Raw genomic sequence first — 14,530 nt, forward strand, 5'->3', positions numbered from 1 at the left:
GGATTCAGTGTCTCATTAGAGTATACTTTGCTGTTGATGGATTTGAAGCGGTGGGCTTGTTGTTTTCGAGGGGGGGGAAAGGCTCAAGGGTCATTACACCGACCCAAGGTATTAGCTGTCACAAGAAGCAGAGCAGGTGGACCTAAATGCAAAATATTGAAAGCAGAGCTGAAGAGAAATTATTTGGATGTGTGTGGGAATAACGAAAGTTGTGCTGAGAAGAAAAGAACTGACAAAAAAAACTTCCAAACTAGACCCTACTGTTGTCCTCCTTCTTTCCTTCCCTCCTTCTTTCCTTCCCTTCCTTCCTCCCTTCATTCTCTTTCTTTCCTTCTTTCCTCCCTTCCTCTTTTCCTTTCTCCTTCCCTCCCTCCTTCCTCCCTCTCTCCTTTCCTTCCTCCTTCCTCCCTTCCTTCCTCCTTCCCTCCTTTCCTCCCTTCCCCCTCCCTTCTTCCCTGACTCAAGGACAAACAGGAGGGTTAACTTTAGAGTTGCGTATTGTTCCTTTAGTTGGATGTTTGAGCTTCTCTGTGCAGGATGATGCATGTGGAGCATTTGTTTTACCGTTCATCTGCTCCAAGTGGAAAGTTTCTCCGTGCTCACCTTAATCTGAGTTTAAGATGTGCGTTTATGAGCATGATTTGTGACATCACTAGTTTGTGGGTCCAGTATTTAATTTACACAAGTGTGATGTGGAAACCTGAAGCAGATTGACTTCACAGTGAAGTAGGACACATCTTGAGTCCAGCAGTTACAGAAGAGGTTCACAGCTTTTTAAGTCAGTCCTAAAATAACAGACAGACTCCCAAACTAACAATGAAACAGGTTTTTATTCGCCATAATCTGTCGTCATCTTCATACTGACTATTAAGAGATCCTGTCCTAATGATACTGTCTTCATCTGCAGTATAGGAAAAAGTGTCATGACATAATGTTTGCTGTGATTTGGCTCTATAAATAAAACTGACTAACCCTCCTTCTGTGTTTATCTGAAGCTAATATGAAGCTTCAGTCGTCCAAATGAGTCAAATCAAGTCTTCTATGTTTCAACGTTACAGTGTTTTTAGTGGCAGAGTTCCTCTTTTTGTTCCTATACTTCCAGCACAGCTCAACAGGGAAACACTAAGAGGGAATCTGATGCTTTAAAGACTGTAAATGTGTCAGATATCTCAGCTTGATATGACTAACTCACACTGCTGAAGCCTCATAAAAGCTTCACTTCTACTTTTAAATGTCTGTGTGGACTCACTGTAGGTTTAATCCTCCATCACTTTACATTGAAAGCACATTTAACCCTCCTGTTGTGTTCAAGTCAAGGAGGAAGGGAGTAAAGGAAAGAAGGCAGGGAGGAAGGAAGGAAGGGAGGAGAGAGAGAGGAAGGAATGACAGAAGGAAGAAAGGGGGATGGAGGAAGTAAGGAAGGGAGGGAGGAAAGGAAATAAGGAAGGAGGAAGGAAGGATGAAGGAAAGAAGGAAGGAAGGTAGAGAGAGGAAGGACAGAAGGAAGGAAGAAAGGGGGATGGAGGAAGGAAGGGAGGAAAGAGAGAGGAAGGAACGACAGAAGGAAGAAAGGGGGATGGAGGAAGTAAGGAAGGGAGGGAGGAAAGGAAATAAGGAAGGGAGGAAGGATGAAGGAAAGAAGTAAGTAAGGAAGGAAGGTAGAGAGAGGAAGGACAGAAGAAAGGAAGAAAGGGGGATGGAGGAAGGAAGGAAGGAAGGAGTAAAGGAAAGAAGGCAGGGAGGAAGGAAGGAAGGAGGAGAGAGAGGAAGGACGACAGAAGGAAGAAAGGGGGATGGAGGGAGGGAGGAAAGGAAATAAGGAAGGCAGGAAGGAAGGAAGGGATGAAGGAAAGAAGTAAGCAAGGAAGGAAGGTAGAGAGAGGAAGGACAGAAGGAGGAAGAAAGGGGGATGGAGGAAGGAAGGGAGGAAAGGAAATAAGGAAGGGAGGAAGGAAGGATGGAGGAAAGAAGGAAGGAAGGTAGGAGGGAGGAAGGAAAGAAGGGAGAAAAGAGAGAGAAGGAAAGAAAGAGAGAAGGAGGGAGGAAGGACAGTCTGGAAGGAAGGATAGGAGAAGGAAGGACACCTGACTGCTGTTTTAAAGACAAAGCAACATGTTTGATTTCATACGTCTGTCTTTACTTATAGGTCTAAGTTAATTTATTTTAACTTACAAGAAATGATGAAAAACGGGGAAAAGTGAGCTTGAGAGAAATGTTCAAACACTGCTTTCCTCATTTCTGTATACTTCAAATTTAAGTATAAACCCAGATTTACTCTCAGTGGAAATGCTGCTGGAGTTTTAAGCATGTTTTCAACATTTACACCACCGAGTGTGAGCGGGACGAGCCTCTATAACCCTAACCTTCCTGTTGTCCTCCCGGGTCAAACTGACCCCGTCTGTTTTTACTGTTCCTTCCTTTCTCCCTTCCTTCCTTCCTCCCTCCTTCTCTCTTTCTGGCCTCCGTCCCCCTTTCTTCCTTCCTTCTGTCCTTCATTCATTCCTTCCTTTCCTTTCTCCCTCCCTCCCTTCCTTTCTCCCTTCCTTCTTCCTCCCTCCTTTCCTCCCTTCCTGCCTCCCTCCTTCTCTCTTTCTTTCTTTCCTTCCTCCATCCCCCTTTCTTCCTTCTTTCCTTTCTCCCTCCCTCCTTCTCTCTTTCTTTCCTCCCCCCTACCTTGCTCCCTTCCTTTCTCCCTCCCTCCCTCCTTTCCTTTCCTCCCTCCCTCCCTCCTTTCCTTCTTCCTCCCTCCTTTCCTTCCTTCTTCCTCCCTCCCCTCCTTTCCTTCCTTCTTCCTCCCTCCATCCTTTCCTTCCTCCCTCCTTTCCTTCCTTCTTCCTCCCTTCCTTCCTTTCCTTTCTCCCTCCCTCCTTCTCTCTCTTTCCTGCCCCCTACCTTGCTACCTTCCTTCCTCCTTTATTTCCTCCGTCCTTCCTTTCCTTTCCTCCCTTCCTTGACTCGAGGACAACAGGAGGGTTAAGTTGTGACTAAAGCATCTGTTCGGTGCTGCGAGCTCCAAACAGACGGGGGGAGGGGGCGGGGCGGGGGGGGGGGGGGTTGAGACCGTTAGCTAACAAGGCTGTGAAAGAAAAGTTTAGATCAAAAGTATCGATTTCACACAGCGACAGACTCCTGGCCTCTAGCCCCTGCCAATCTGTTTTAAAGTCATAATCAAGGGTTTACACAGGGCCAGCTCCTCCTGCTCCTCCTGCTGCTCCTCCTCCTCCTCCTCCTGCTCCTCCTGCTCCTCCTCCTCCTCCTCCTCCTGCTGCTGATGTCTGATTAGGATATCGCTGGTCACATCATTATTTTTTTTTTTCTTCTCCAAGGTCTAAATATACACAAACAGCATCGTACCCTGTGCACTTTGCACTATTTCCGACCCACAATGCACTCAATCTGCAGGTCCGCTGACCAGGGACAAATTTACACATCATGTCCGCGTCCCGAGATTGATCCCAGTGCGTCGCATGCCTGTGACAGAGCGCCTCTCCCCCCCCCCCCCCCCCCCCCCCTCTCTCTCTGGGACTCCTACCTGTCTCGGCACACAGTCTCACAGTCTTGGATTCTTCACATCGTGGCGAAGGCGAAGACTCTGCCGGTTAGATATTTAGGTTACACCTGTTTCTCAGGCCTCAGATACTTTTGCTGCCATGTGGAAGACGAGTGTAGATGTTTAACAGATGAGGTGAGATTCCCTGAGAAGTTTTACTTTAAAGGAGGAATGCGTGACCTTTTTTTTTTCTTTTTTTTTTTGGTACAATCATGATGATGTGAAACTATAAGTCAGGGGGGGGGGGTCAAAATCATTTTCATTCAAGGGCCACATACAGACCAATTTGACCTAATGTGGGCCGGATCGTTAAAAAGAAGGAAGGAAGGAAGGAAGGAAGGAAGGAAGGAAGGAAGGAGACGGCAAGGAAAGATGGAAGAAAGGGAAGAAGGACAGACAAAAGGTAGGAAGGAAGGAGACAGGAAGGAAAGATGGAAGAAAAGATGGAAGAAAGGGAAGGACAGAAAAAAGTAAGGAAGCAAAAGAAGGGAAGGAAAGAAGGACAGACAAAAGGTAGGAGGGAAGGAAGGAAGGAAAGAATGAAAGAGGAAGGAAAGATGGAAGAAAGGGAAGAAGGAAGGAAATAAAGAAAGAAGGAAGGAAGGAAGGAAAAAGAAAGAAGAAAGGGAGGAAGGAAGGAAGGTAAGAAAGAAAGAAGAAAGGGAAGAAGGAAGGAAGGAAGGAAGGAAGGAAGGAAAGAAAGAAGAAAGGGAAGGATAGAAAAAAGTAAGGAAGCGAAAAGAAGGGAAGGAAAGAAGGACAGACGAAAGGTAGTAGGGAAGGTAGGAAGGACAAGAAGTAAGGAAGGAAAAGAAGGCAGGAAGGAAAGTGGGCCGGATTGGACCCCTCGACGGGCCGGTTCTGGCCCACGGGCCGCATGTTTGACACCCCTGCTATAAGTAAAGCCTTTCTGTCTGCTTGTATCTGTTTACTGTCATTCAACCTGAACGCTGCCAAATTCTCCTGAGTGTTTCAATGTCTCTCTCTCTCTCTCTCTCTCTCTCTCTCTCTCTCTCTCTCCCTCTCTCTCTCTCTCTCTCCTATGTATGTAGTACTCTCTCTCTCTCTCTCCCTCTCTCTCTCTCTCCTATGTATTTAGTTCTCTCTCTCTCACTCTCTATCTCTCTCTCTCTCTCTCTCTCTCTCTCCCTCTCTCTCTCTCTCTCCTATGTATTTAGTTCTCTCTCTCTCTCTCTCTCTCTCTCTCTCTCTCTCTCTCTCTCTCTCTCTCTCCCTCTCTCTCTCTCTCTCTCCTATGTATGTAGTACTCTCTCTCTCTCTCTCTCTCTCTCTCTCCTATGTATGTAGTTCTCTCTCTCTCTCTCTCCCTCTCTCCTATGTATGTAGTTCTCTCTCTCTCTCTCTCTCTCTCTCTCTCCCTCTCTCTCCTATGTATGTAGTTCTCTCTCTCTCTCTCTCCCTCCCTCTCTCTCCTATGTATGTAGTTCTCTCTCTCTCTCTCTCTCTCTCTCTCCCTCCCTCTCTCTGCTATGTATGTAGTTCTCTCTCTCTCTCTCTCTCTCTCTCTCTCTCTCTCTTATGTACGTATATATATATATATTCTACCTTCATGGGGTTATAATGTAATGCAATATAAGATTTATTGCATGGCTCTTCTCCGAAAATACACTTCTGCACGTGTAGACAAGTCTCACACAACTGCAGGAGTAATGACACAAATTACACAAATCTCTCATAGCAACCACAGCGACCGGTTGATCCGACACACGAGCCGTATTCAACATCTGTAAAAGTTTAAAAGAAAACGCCACGTACAGTAAATGTCTCTAAACAACTCCCGTGCATGCTCAGATATGCACGGCTGGGATTATATACTGTAGCAGGTTTGAAATGCAAGACTGGATTAGTTTTAGTTTGGTGTAACTTATAAAATGTTAATTAAATGTTTGTCAGTCTTACACAGAATTAACTCCTTTTTTCCCTTTATTAATATTATTATCATTTTTAAATTAAGACAGAGTAACAGATTTAAAACAGGTTTAAAAGTCTTAACTAATTGAGTTATTGATATGAATAAGAAATTATAAATTCAGTCACAATCATACTTAGTTTTATCAGTATAAATATTAATGATAATGTATAATTTCTGAATGCATTTAAAGCACATTTAGAAAGTGTTTGGAAGTAATGTTTGGAGCATTTAGAGCAGTTGTTACTCTCTCCTTGTATTTCCTGTCGGCCTCGTTGCCACCAACTGTCCAATAAAAGCTAAATTACCCGAAAATTACATATAATAGATCAATAAATGGCTCTAGCAGGTTTAATCTGAAACTAAATATCCAGATATATTATATTTTTAAAACATCTCATATTTGCATTTGCCTGCTTCGTGCAGTTCAAAAACATTTTTTGCACAATCTCATAAAAATAATACAGTTTGTAATAAATTTAACAATAAAGACTTTACTACCACACAAGCACAATCTCATAAATATGGATTAGTAAAATAATTGTCTAACCCTAACCCTTAATAATTAAAAAGATAAAAACCCTTTTAATTAAAAAATGAATCCAGGTGTGTATGTAGAAAAAAGCTTAACATAAGTCAACAGCAATTAACACAGTAAAAATAATGTTTTGACAAAAACTGAGCTTCATTCATGATTTATAATTTTAAAGAATCATAGGCAAGGCAGTTTTAGTTATATAGCGCATTTCATACACAATGGCAACTCAATGTGCTTTACATGTAATTTGAGAAACATTAAAACATACAATTTCCCCCCCCCCCCCCCACACACACACAAAGTACAGAAAAATAGAAAGAGAGAAATAAAATGCATGAATAGAGCATTAAATATAAGGTTGCAGCAATCATAGTCAAACATAAGTCGTGATTTCATTGCAGCTTCAAATATTTTTTAGTGTGAGTGAGCAGAATTGACATCAATGCATTTTTAGTTGCATTTTAAAAGTTTTATCACAAAGTCATATATATTTTAATGAGATAAATCCAGCAGTTTTGTATAAAATCTGTTATACAGCTTTATTATGCAACAATTCAGCTACACATAAAGTCCATTAAATCCATATAACACTAAAATCAACTGTATATATTGTGTTTAAATTCATATAATTTATAGCTTTATAGATCCAAAGATGAAAAATGAACCTTCATGCACAAATATATTTCCTATAATTGTGTAATTTGTGAAGTAAAATAACCATTTCTGCACATGTTGGACATCTCAGTCACAGTTTGACATGATGTGATGTAGTGAGTGAGCTTCCCGCAGCAGGAGCCCAAGACTTTGAATGTGGTCGTATTACTTTGTTACACATTCCTCCGCCGAGCCCCCTCCTCTCCACTTTTTGAAGTACATCTCCATAACAGACATGGCATACAGTTTTCTTGGAGGAGGCTAGGCAGGCATGTTGCCCCTTCCCCCTGACTTCTAACCCCCCCCAACCCACAACCCCCCGCCCCCTGTTCATGTTATGAAAGTCAACCCAACTTTATCAGTCTCAGTAATGACCGGAGCGCCGGCCGACTCTTTGCCTGGCAGGGCTCAAGTTGAGATTTGGCCCAGTGTGTGTGTGTGTGTGTGTGTGTGTGTGTGTGTGTGTGTGTGTGTGTGTGTGTGTGTGTGTTTCCAGTCCGACAGCTAAAACAGCAGAGGACATCTAACTTATTTACAACCGACAGCCGTCCACTTTAAACTCCTCACACTAACCCGACTCACACATACATTAAAACACACACGTATTAAAAACGCCACCATCTCTTCGGAGACCGCAGAGTAAAACTAGACGGAAGTGGTCTTTCCTACAGCTGAGCATGCATGTCATTTAAAACCTTGTTAAATTACAGTCCTGGTTGAAGAAGGAAAGGCAGGGAGGAGTGGGCGAAGGACTCGGATCCTTTTTAAGTACACTATTATTAAAAAATCAGCATTATAAAAGGGAGTTAAAATATAGAATCATCTTTACAGGGTGGAAACAATAAACCATGTTTTTCAGTAGTATGTATGATGATTTAATAATTAATAAGTATCTCAATGCTAGTTTTCACAGTGAGTGATAAGTTTGAAAATACACAGATGTAATTTTAAGCGTACTAAGTAAGAGAGGCAAGCAGTGGGTGAAGGACTCAGATCCTTTTTAAGTACACTATTATTAAAAAAATCAGCATTATAAAAGCATTGCATTCAATTTTTTTGGGAGTTAAAATACAGAATACAGAATCATCCTTACAGGGTGGAAACAATAAACCATGTTTGTCAGTAGTATGTATGATCAGAGATTATTTATTAACAAATATAGTGAAGTAACAGGTAAAAACAGTAGCATTAGATGGAAACACTGGAGTATAAATCCAGAAAGTACGCACAAAATTATACATAAAGTTGTTGAAATCAACAGTAAATTAACGTGAGAAAATTATACTCAAACTGGAAATTTTAAAAACGTACCATATATGTAAATTTTATAGCCATCTTGAAATGGAGAGCAGCCTAAATAGAACAAATTCAATAATCAATAAGTATCTCAATGCTAGTTTTCATAGTGAGTGATAAGTTAGAAGTAAGAAAATACACAGATGTAATTTTAAGCGTACTAAGTAAGAATGAGAAGGAAAAAAAGAAAGAAGCAATTTGTTGAGAGAAATTGGTGGCTATGTTTATCGTTAGCTAACGTTAGCATGTTTTTATTTGAATTCAGTGTTAAGTTTGAGGAGGGATGAAGAAGAAATTTTCCTGATGATGAAGCTTATTGTCTGTAATTTAACTTTTTTTTTTTTAAATCAAGAGGCTTCAGATTTATATATCAAGTGCCAAAGAAGATACACCTTTACATTAAAATATGATTAGCTAACCCCAGGAACATGTTTCACTTTGTTTCACAGAAGGAAATATGAAGGAAACGATCAACCAGAGATCGTATTGAGTTACGGAAACAACAGGAATTGCGGCTTAAGCTGAAACTCAAACTACTGTTCAAGCATGAATATCTATATCAGTTATCATCAATTCAGATTAAAAACTCTTGAGTATATCAGCGCAGTAAGACATGATTCATACTGCAGCAGGAAGCAAACCTAAAATGTCTTGTTTGATGATTTTATAAAACACAGCCGTCTTACAGTAACGTTAGCTTGTCACTGAAGTAAAGCAGCAGAGGAAAATAAGCAGAAAAACACTTTATTTTCTTATTTTCATTGACTTCCTTTGAATTGTATTTCCTGAAAAAGTGAAAGCTCTTCTCTCTCTAACTTCTCCAGTTTCTGACAGAAAATAAATGATTGTACTGGACAGCTTCAAGTATAACTGGGTGAAGCGTTGATGCTGATAATTAACATTTTTAAGAATGTCCTCAACAATTAAAACGTTTCCTTGTTGTCAAAATCAGAAATCAAGATAAGAGAAAACGAAAAAAGCTGCATGAGGACTTGTACTTTAATCTTGGATTGTCAAGCCTTTGTGTGTGTGTGTGTGTGTGTGTGTGTGTGTGTGTGTGCGTGCTACAAACATGCTGGGAGTTCAAGATCTGACCCAGTGAAAGGTCCAAATGAAGACGTATGGGGGCCCGAGGGTGGGCCAGATGCAGAGGTGGATAATGGATTAGTTGAAGATCAGTGTTTCTGCTTCCTGTGAGTAAAAACAGACCAGATTTATCTTCTGTCCTCCGTCCTTCGGCCACCCAGGGACCACTTAAAGAGAAAAGATCTAAGTCTGATGTGTAAATATCTTCAGAAGGGATTTTTCTGAGAGGGAAAAATGGATGGTAGCACTATACGGACGGAACAAAGACGAATCTTTGTAAACCTGTGACCTGCAGATCTGTTACAAGAAAGAAGAAAGACAAATCTACACGGAAGAATCTTTTTCATGCATCTGTGCAAAAAAACTCCCATCGCACTTTAGCTCCAGTCTGGAAACGTCATTCCTCAAAAAAGTACATTTTTACATGCAGGGAATGATAGAGTGGGAAACATCAGGAAATATTGGGAAGTGCTGGAAAAGATTATGCATGTACACAAACTCTACATCCTGAACACTACCACTAAAAGAAAGAAGGATCAGTCTTCTACTCTTTTATATATTATACTTTTATCTCCGACAGGTTCATCTAAATATTTTAGAAAATGAAAAAACGCTGCATCTTGGGAGAGACTTCAAGAACATTTTGAAAGTATGAAACACTTGAAGTGACTTGGAAATGTTTTAAGTTTTGCTCTTGAACATCTTTGACAGTGGAATCCGTGTCGAATCGGAGCAAACAACCGTCTCGATCACTCTCACAGGTGTTTCCAGTTACTGTGGCTGATTACTCCTCCTGGTCAGGTTTAAAGCAGGGCGAGTCATGCAGGGAAATATGTGAAGTGCTAAAAAGAGCGATAGATGTGTACTTTTTTTCTGTCTTGATGGTGCAGTTAGACCAGGGGTGTCAAACATGCGGCCCGTGGGCCAGAACCCGGCCCGCCAAGGGGTGCAATCCGGCCCACCTTCCTTCCTGTGTTCTTTTCCTTCCTTCTTCCTTTTGTCCTTTCTTTGTTCCTTCCTTCCTTCCATCCATCTGTCCTTCCTCCCATTCTTCCTGTCCTTCCTTCCATCTGTCCTTCTGTCCTTTCTTCCTTCTGTCCTTCCTTTCATCTGTCCTTCCTACTTCCTTTTATCCTTTCTTTCTTCCTTCCTTCCTTTCTCCCTTTCTTCCTTCTGTCCTTCCTCCCTTTCTCCCTCCTGTCCTTCCTACCTTTCTTCCCTCCTTCCTTCCTTCCCTTCTTATTTCCTTCCTTTCTTCCTTCTTTCCCTCCATCTTTTTAATGATCCGGCCCACATTAGATCAAATTGGTCTGTATGTGGCCCTTGAATGAAAATGAGTTTGACACCCCTGAGTTAGACTATGATTTTTAAGGCCCATTTATGCTGAACGTTAAATACGGATCCGGCTATGGACCACAGACTGTATAAAAGAAATGGACGTAACATCCGTGACGTCACCCATTGGTTTGTGGACTGCTGCTCGGAAGCCAATAGTTTCGAATCTGGGCAGCGCCATCTTGAAAATTTCAGGTGCATGCTGGGAAAAATAAAAACACGGATTCTACTTATATGGGCATGAGGCGGGGCCATGGGCAGAGTGGGGAGGTTGCTATGGTTACGAGGGCTGGATCTCGAGGACATTGGTCAATCAACCTGTCAATCAGGACGTAGCCACGCCCTAATGCATACCCTGCTTTATCGTCAAATATAAAATCAGGGAGGCCAAAATGTCCCAAATGAACATCATACTGCATTGAAGAAGGCTTTAAACTAGCGATTGAGACCATAAACACATTTTGAAAACGTTTACTAAGGTTAGAAATCTATTCTTACACATTATACATCTTTATTGTTGCTTTTTGTGCATGTTTTCACCACTTTTGCTCACCTGGAAATACAGAAACACTTAGCACATTAGCTCAGCGTTGCTACATGCTGCCTCTGTTTACTGCCTGCGTGAGCTTTTCTGATAATATCACTGAATAATAAACCTAATGAAATACTGCAGTTGCTCTTATGGGTGAACAAGTATGAGTAAGGATAATTAGTGAATAACACATATCACTGTGGATCCTACAAAATGTGTGGATTTCAGTCTGACTGGAGTTTGAGAAGAGATCTAATAAGTGAAATCAGGTTTACCAGGACCTTTAAGTTCTTCATTTGGAGGTAGAAGAAGAAAATTAGTAAATCTGAAGATACAGTAGAAACTCTTTAACCTGATGCACCAGACGGTTTGTTACAAAGATCAATCCACAGATTACAGTTTAGAAAAAGGGCATGAACTTTCAAAAAAAATACTTATACTATTTGTCTGTCACCGACAGGATTCACAAGATCCCGCGAGAATCCTGATAGGACGCTGACTGATCCGAACCACCAGTGCTTCGGATACAGGCGTATATAACTTGAAGCCTGACAAGATGGATTCTCGTGTGATCTCGTGAATCCAGCTGCCTCACCAAGCTAAGAAGGTCTGTTTCTCTTATCTCTAAAATTAAAACGTCTAAAAAGATAAAGCACAAAGGCACGATGTTAATACTTTTAGCTCACGCATTTTAAACGTGTGTTTTCAAGGATTTTAGCATTTTTCTGATGGCTGTAAAGAAGCAGATTAACCATCCTGTTGTCCTTGAGTCGAGGGAGGGAGGGACGAAGGAAGGACAGAAGGAAGGAAAGAAGGAAGGGAGGAAAGCAAGAAGAAGAAAAGAAAGAGAGAAGGAGGGAGGGAGGAAAGAAGGAAGGAAGGAAGGAAAGGAAGGTCGGAGGGAGGGATGGATAGAGAAAGGAAAAGAGGAAGGGAGAAAGGAAATAAAGAAGGGCAGAGGATAAAAGGTAGGGGGGAGGAAAGAAAGAGAAGGAAGGAAGGAAGAAAGGGGTATGGAGGAAGGAAGGGAGGAAAGAAAGAAAGAGAGAAGGAGGGAGGGAGGAAGGGACAGTTAAAACAGACAGGGTCAATTTGACCCGGGAGGACGACCCAAAGGTTAAGTAAAAACTGCCACTACTACGATCATGAGACTGAGTTACTTGGAGAAAGTTTCCTTGTTTACTTGAACGAACACATTTCTAGAAGATGTGGTGAGATCAATCTTACCACAATCAAACGTCAGGTCAACATTTTATTAATATTTCAGTCATTCCAGACATTGTTTCTCAAGACGAGGAGTTTGCTTTTTCACCACATGTTCTTTATGATAATATTAGTTTGGATTTCTTTTTTAATTTCATGTAAAGTATGAGACAACAAACATTAGTGAAGTGTTTCATATTTCTGTTTTAACCTGCAGATATAACGGCATGTAAAGCATTTCAAATATTCTTCAGCACTAATATCACAAAGTCAGATTCCAGCCGAAGCGTACAAACATACAAACGGGTTTTACGCTTCGTTCCTCTCTGCTGGACCAGCTCCAGGGTTTGGATTGCAATCAGCTGTTTCTCAGCTGTTTTTCACCGAGGAGCTGACGACCTTTAATAAATCCTCCGCAGGAAACATTTCATCACCTGAAGTCCAAACCGACACGCGTCTCTATCTCGGCCTCGGGAGGCGGACCTGGACTCTGCAGGAACCAGAACCAGGTCCAGGTCCAGGTAGAAAGCTGCTGGTTTATACATGTGTGGAGTGAGATTTATATTCTAGTTATAGCTCTGGACTGAAGGCACAGGGATGATTTTAGGCTCTGGTCTGTTTTAGATCTACTGTAAAGACTTAAAATGACATAAAGCTAATTCTTATGTTAACTAGGAAAGCCTCAAGCTCTTTCCTTAGATTATTCCTGAATCATTTAATAATAAGTGAGTGTTGTAAAGTCAATACGGTCCTTTGTCCTCGCTCACCTAATGTTTTTTTCTGATTCCTTGAAAATTGAAACTTTTTATTAATAGGCACTTTTCAAAGCCCTTAAGGACACCTTACAGGACACACATAAAATCAGCAAACATTGAAGTGGGAGTTTTATGAAAGATAAATAAATATAAATGTGATTACGTGGTCAGTGAGAGAAACAATATGCCACTGGGAATATGTGTGTTTTCGGGCAGGATTTAAAGGTGGAGACAGAGAAGTGCAAATGTTTGGTGGGAGGGAGCTCCAAAGTCGGGGGGGGGGGGGGGGGTTGTCGGTGGTTTAGTTGGAAGTTGGGACAAAGAGCTGGATGGCAGATGATGAGGATCGGAGAGTGTGTTTGGGTGTGTGGATGTCCATTATTCAAAAGTGGAATGAACTGGAATTAGGTTGGATAACTTTTTAATCTTCCAATAAATCAGTCCTATGTCTTTTTGTGAATGTCTCACTCAGATTAGATTAGATTAGAAATACTTTATTGTCATGTCCTGCATGAAAATTGTCTTTGGTCTCACTGGTAGGAATAATATATAAAACATTATAAATTATTCTAGTCAAGCAAAAAGGAGACCTGACCAGTTCTACAAACTATTCTCATTTATCGAGATATAATCAGCACCCGTCTCGGTCCAGTGGAAGTTGTAATTTTTTACATTTGGTGATCATATTTCTCCATTTTTAAAGCAGGTCATTTCTGTCACTCTCCTGTAAAAGTTTAGCAAATTCACCAACTGTACTTTACCTCTTAAAACATCTCTTAAAAAGTTTACTCAACCTTTTGTTATAGCATACAAATAAATCATAATCAAGCTTAACCCTCGTGTCAAGGAAGGAAGGGAGGAAAGGAGGAAGGAAGGATGGAAGGGAGGAAGGAAAGAAAGGAAGGACAGAGGAAGGGAAGGAGGAAATAAGGAAGTGAGGAAAGAAAGAGAGAAGGAGTGAGGGAGGAAGGAAAGGAAGGAGGGAGGGAAGGAGGAAATAAGGAAGTGAGGAAAGAAAGAGAGAAGGAGTGAGGGAGGAAGGGAAGGACAGAAGGAAGGAAGGAAGGAACAGTCAAAACAGACGGAGTCAATTTGACCCAGGAGGACGACAGGAAGCTTAAAACAAGTGTGCTCATTTGCTTATTACAAAGTTTCAGACATAGTTTTTTTTTTAAATCAGTATATTCTTGCTCCAGTGTAACAGGGACACATATCAATTATTTCCTTCTTGACACACACATACACACACACACACACACACACACACACACACACACACACACACACACACACACACACACACACACACATATACACACACACACACACACACACACACACACACACACACACTCTGGCTTCATTCCTCTTTGTTTACAGGACTTCACTTGTTGAATGTCTTTTTTTTTTAAATCATTTATTTGTCTGTGAGCCACATGTCCTCTCCAAAATTAAGTCGTGAATACTTGGCAAATTAAATAATTAGCTCGCAGGAGCCCAGGTATGTTTCCTTTCATTGCCCTCCAGTCACAGAGAAGCTTGTCAACACACACACACACACACACACACACACTCTCTACGCTGACAGGTGGTTTGTCTGTAACTAGTGAACAGGTGTCGCTTTGTGACTCCGCCAAGAGACAGCAAGCTG

The 14,530-nt window shown here is 41.4% G+C and overlaps 1 long non-coding RNA gene across 1 annotated transcript in view; it reads left to right on the forward strand.

Annotated features, from left to right (window-relative positions):
- Positions 1 to 13,986, forward strand: part of LOC128365515 (uncharacterized) — a 245,603-nt gene extending 231,617 nt beyond the window's left edge. Inside the window, exon 3 of the long non-coding RNA XR_008321810.1 lies at positions 13,942 to 13,986. This is a non-coding gene — a long non-coding RNA (uncharacterized LOC128365515). The remainder of the gene's footprint in view (positions 1 to 13,941) is intronic.
- Positions 13,987 to 14,530: the final 544 nt, after the last annotated feature.

The sequence above is a fragment of the Scomber japonicus genome, chromosome 9 (assembly GCF_027409825.1).
Source record: "Scomber japonicus isolate fScoJap1 chromosome 9, fScoJap1.pri, whole genome shotgun sequence".
NCBI lineage: Eukaryota > Metazoa > Chordata > Actinopteri > Scombriformes > Scombridae > Scomber > Scomber japonicus.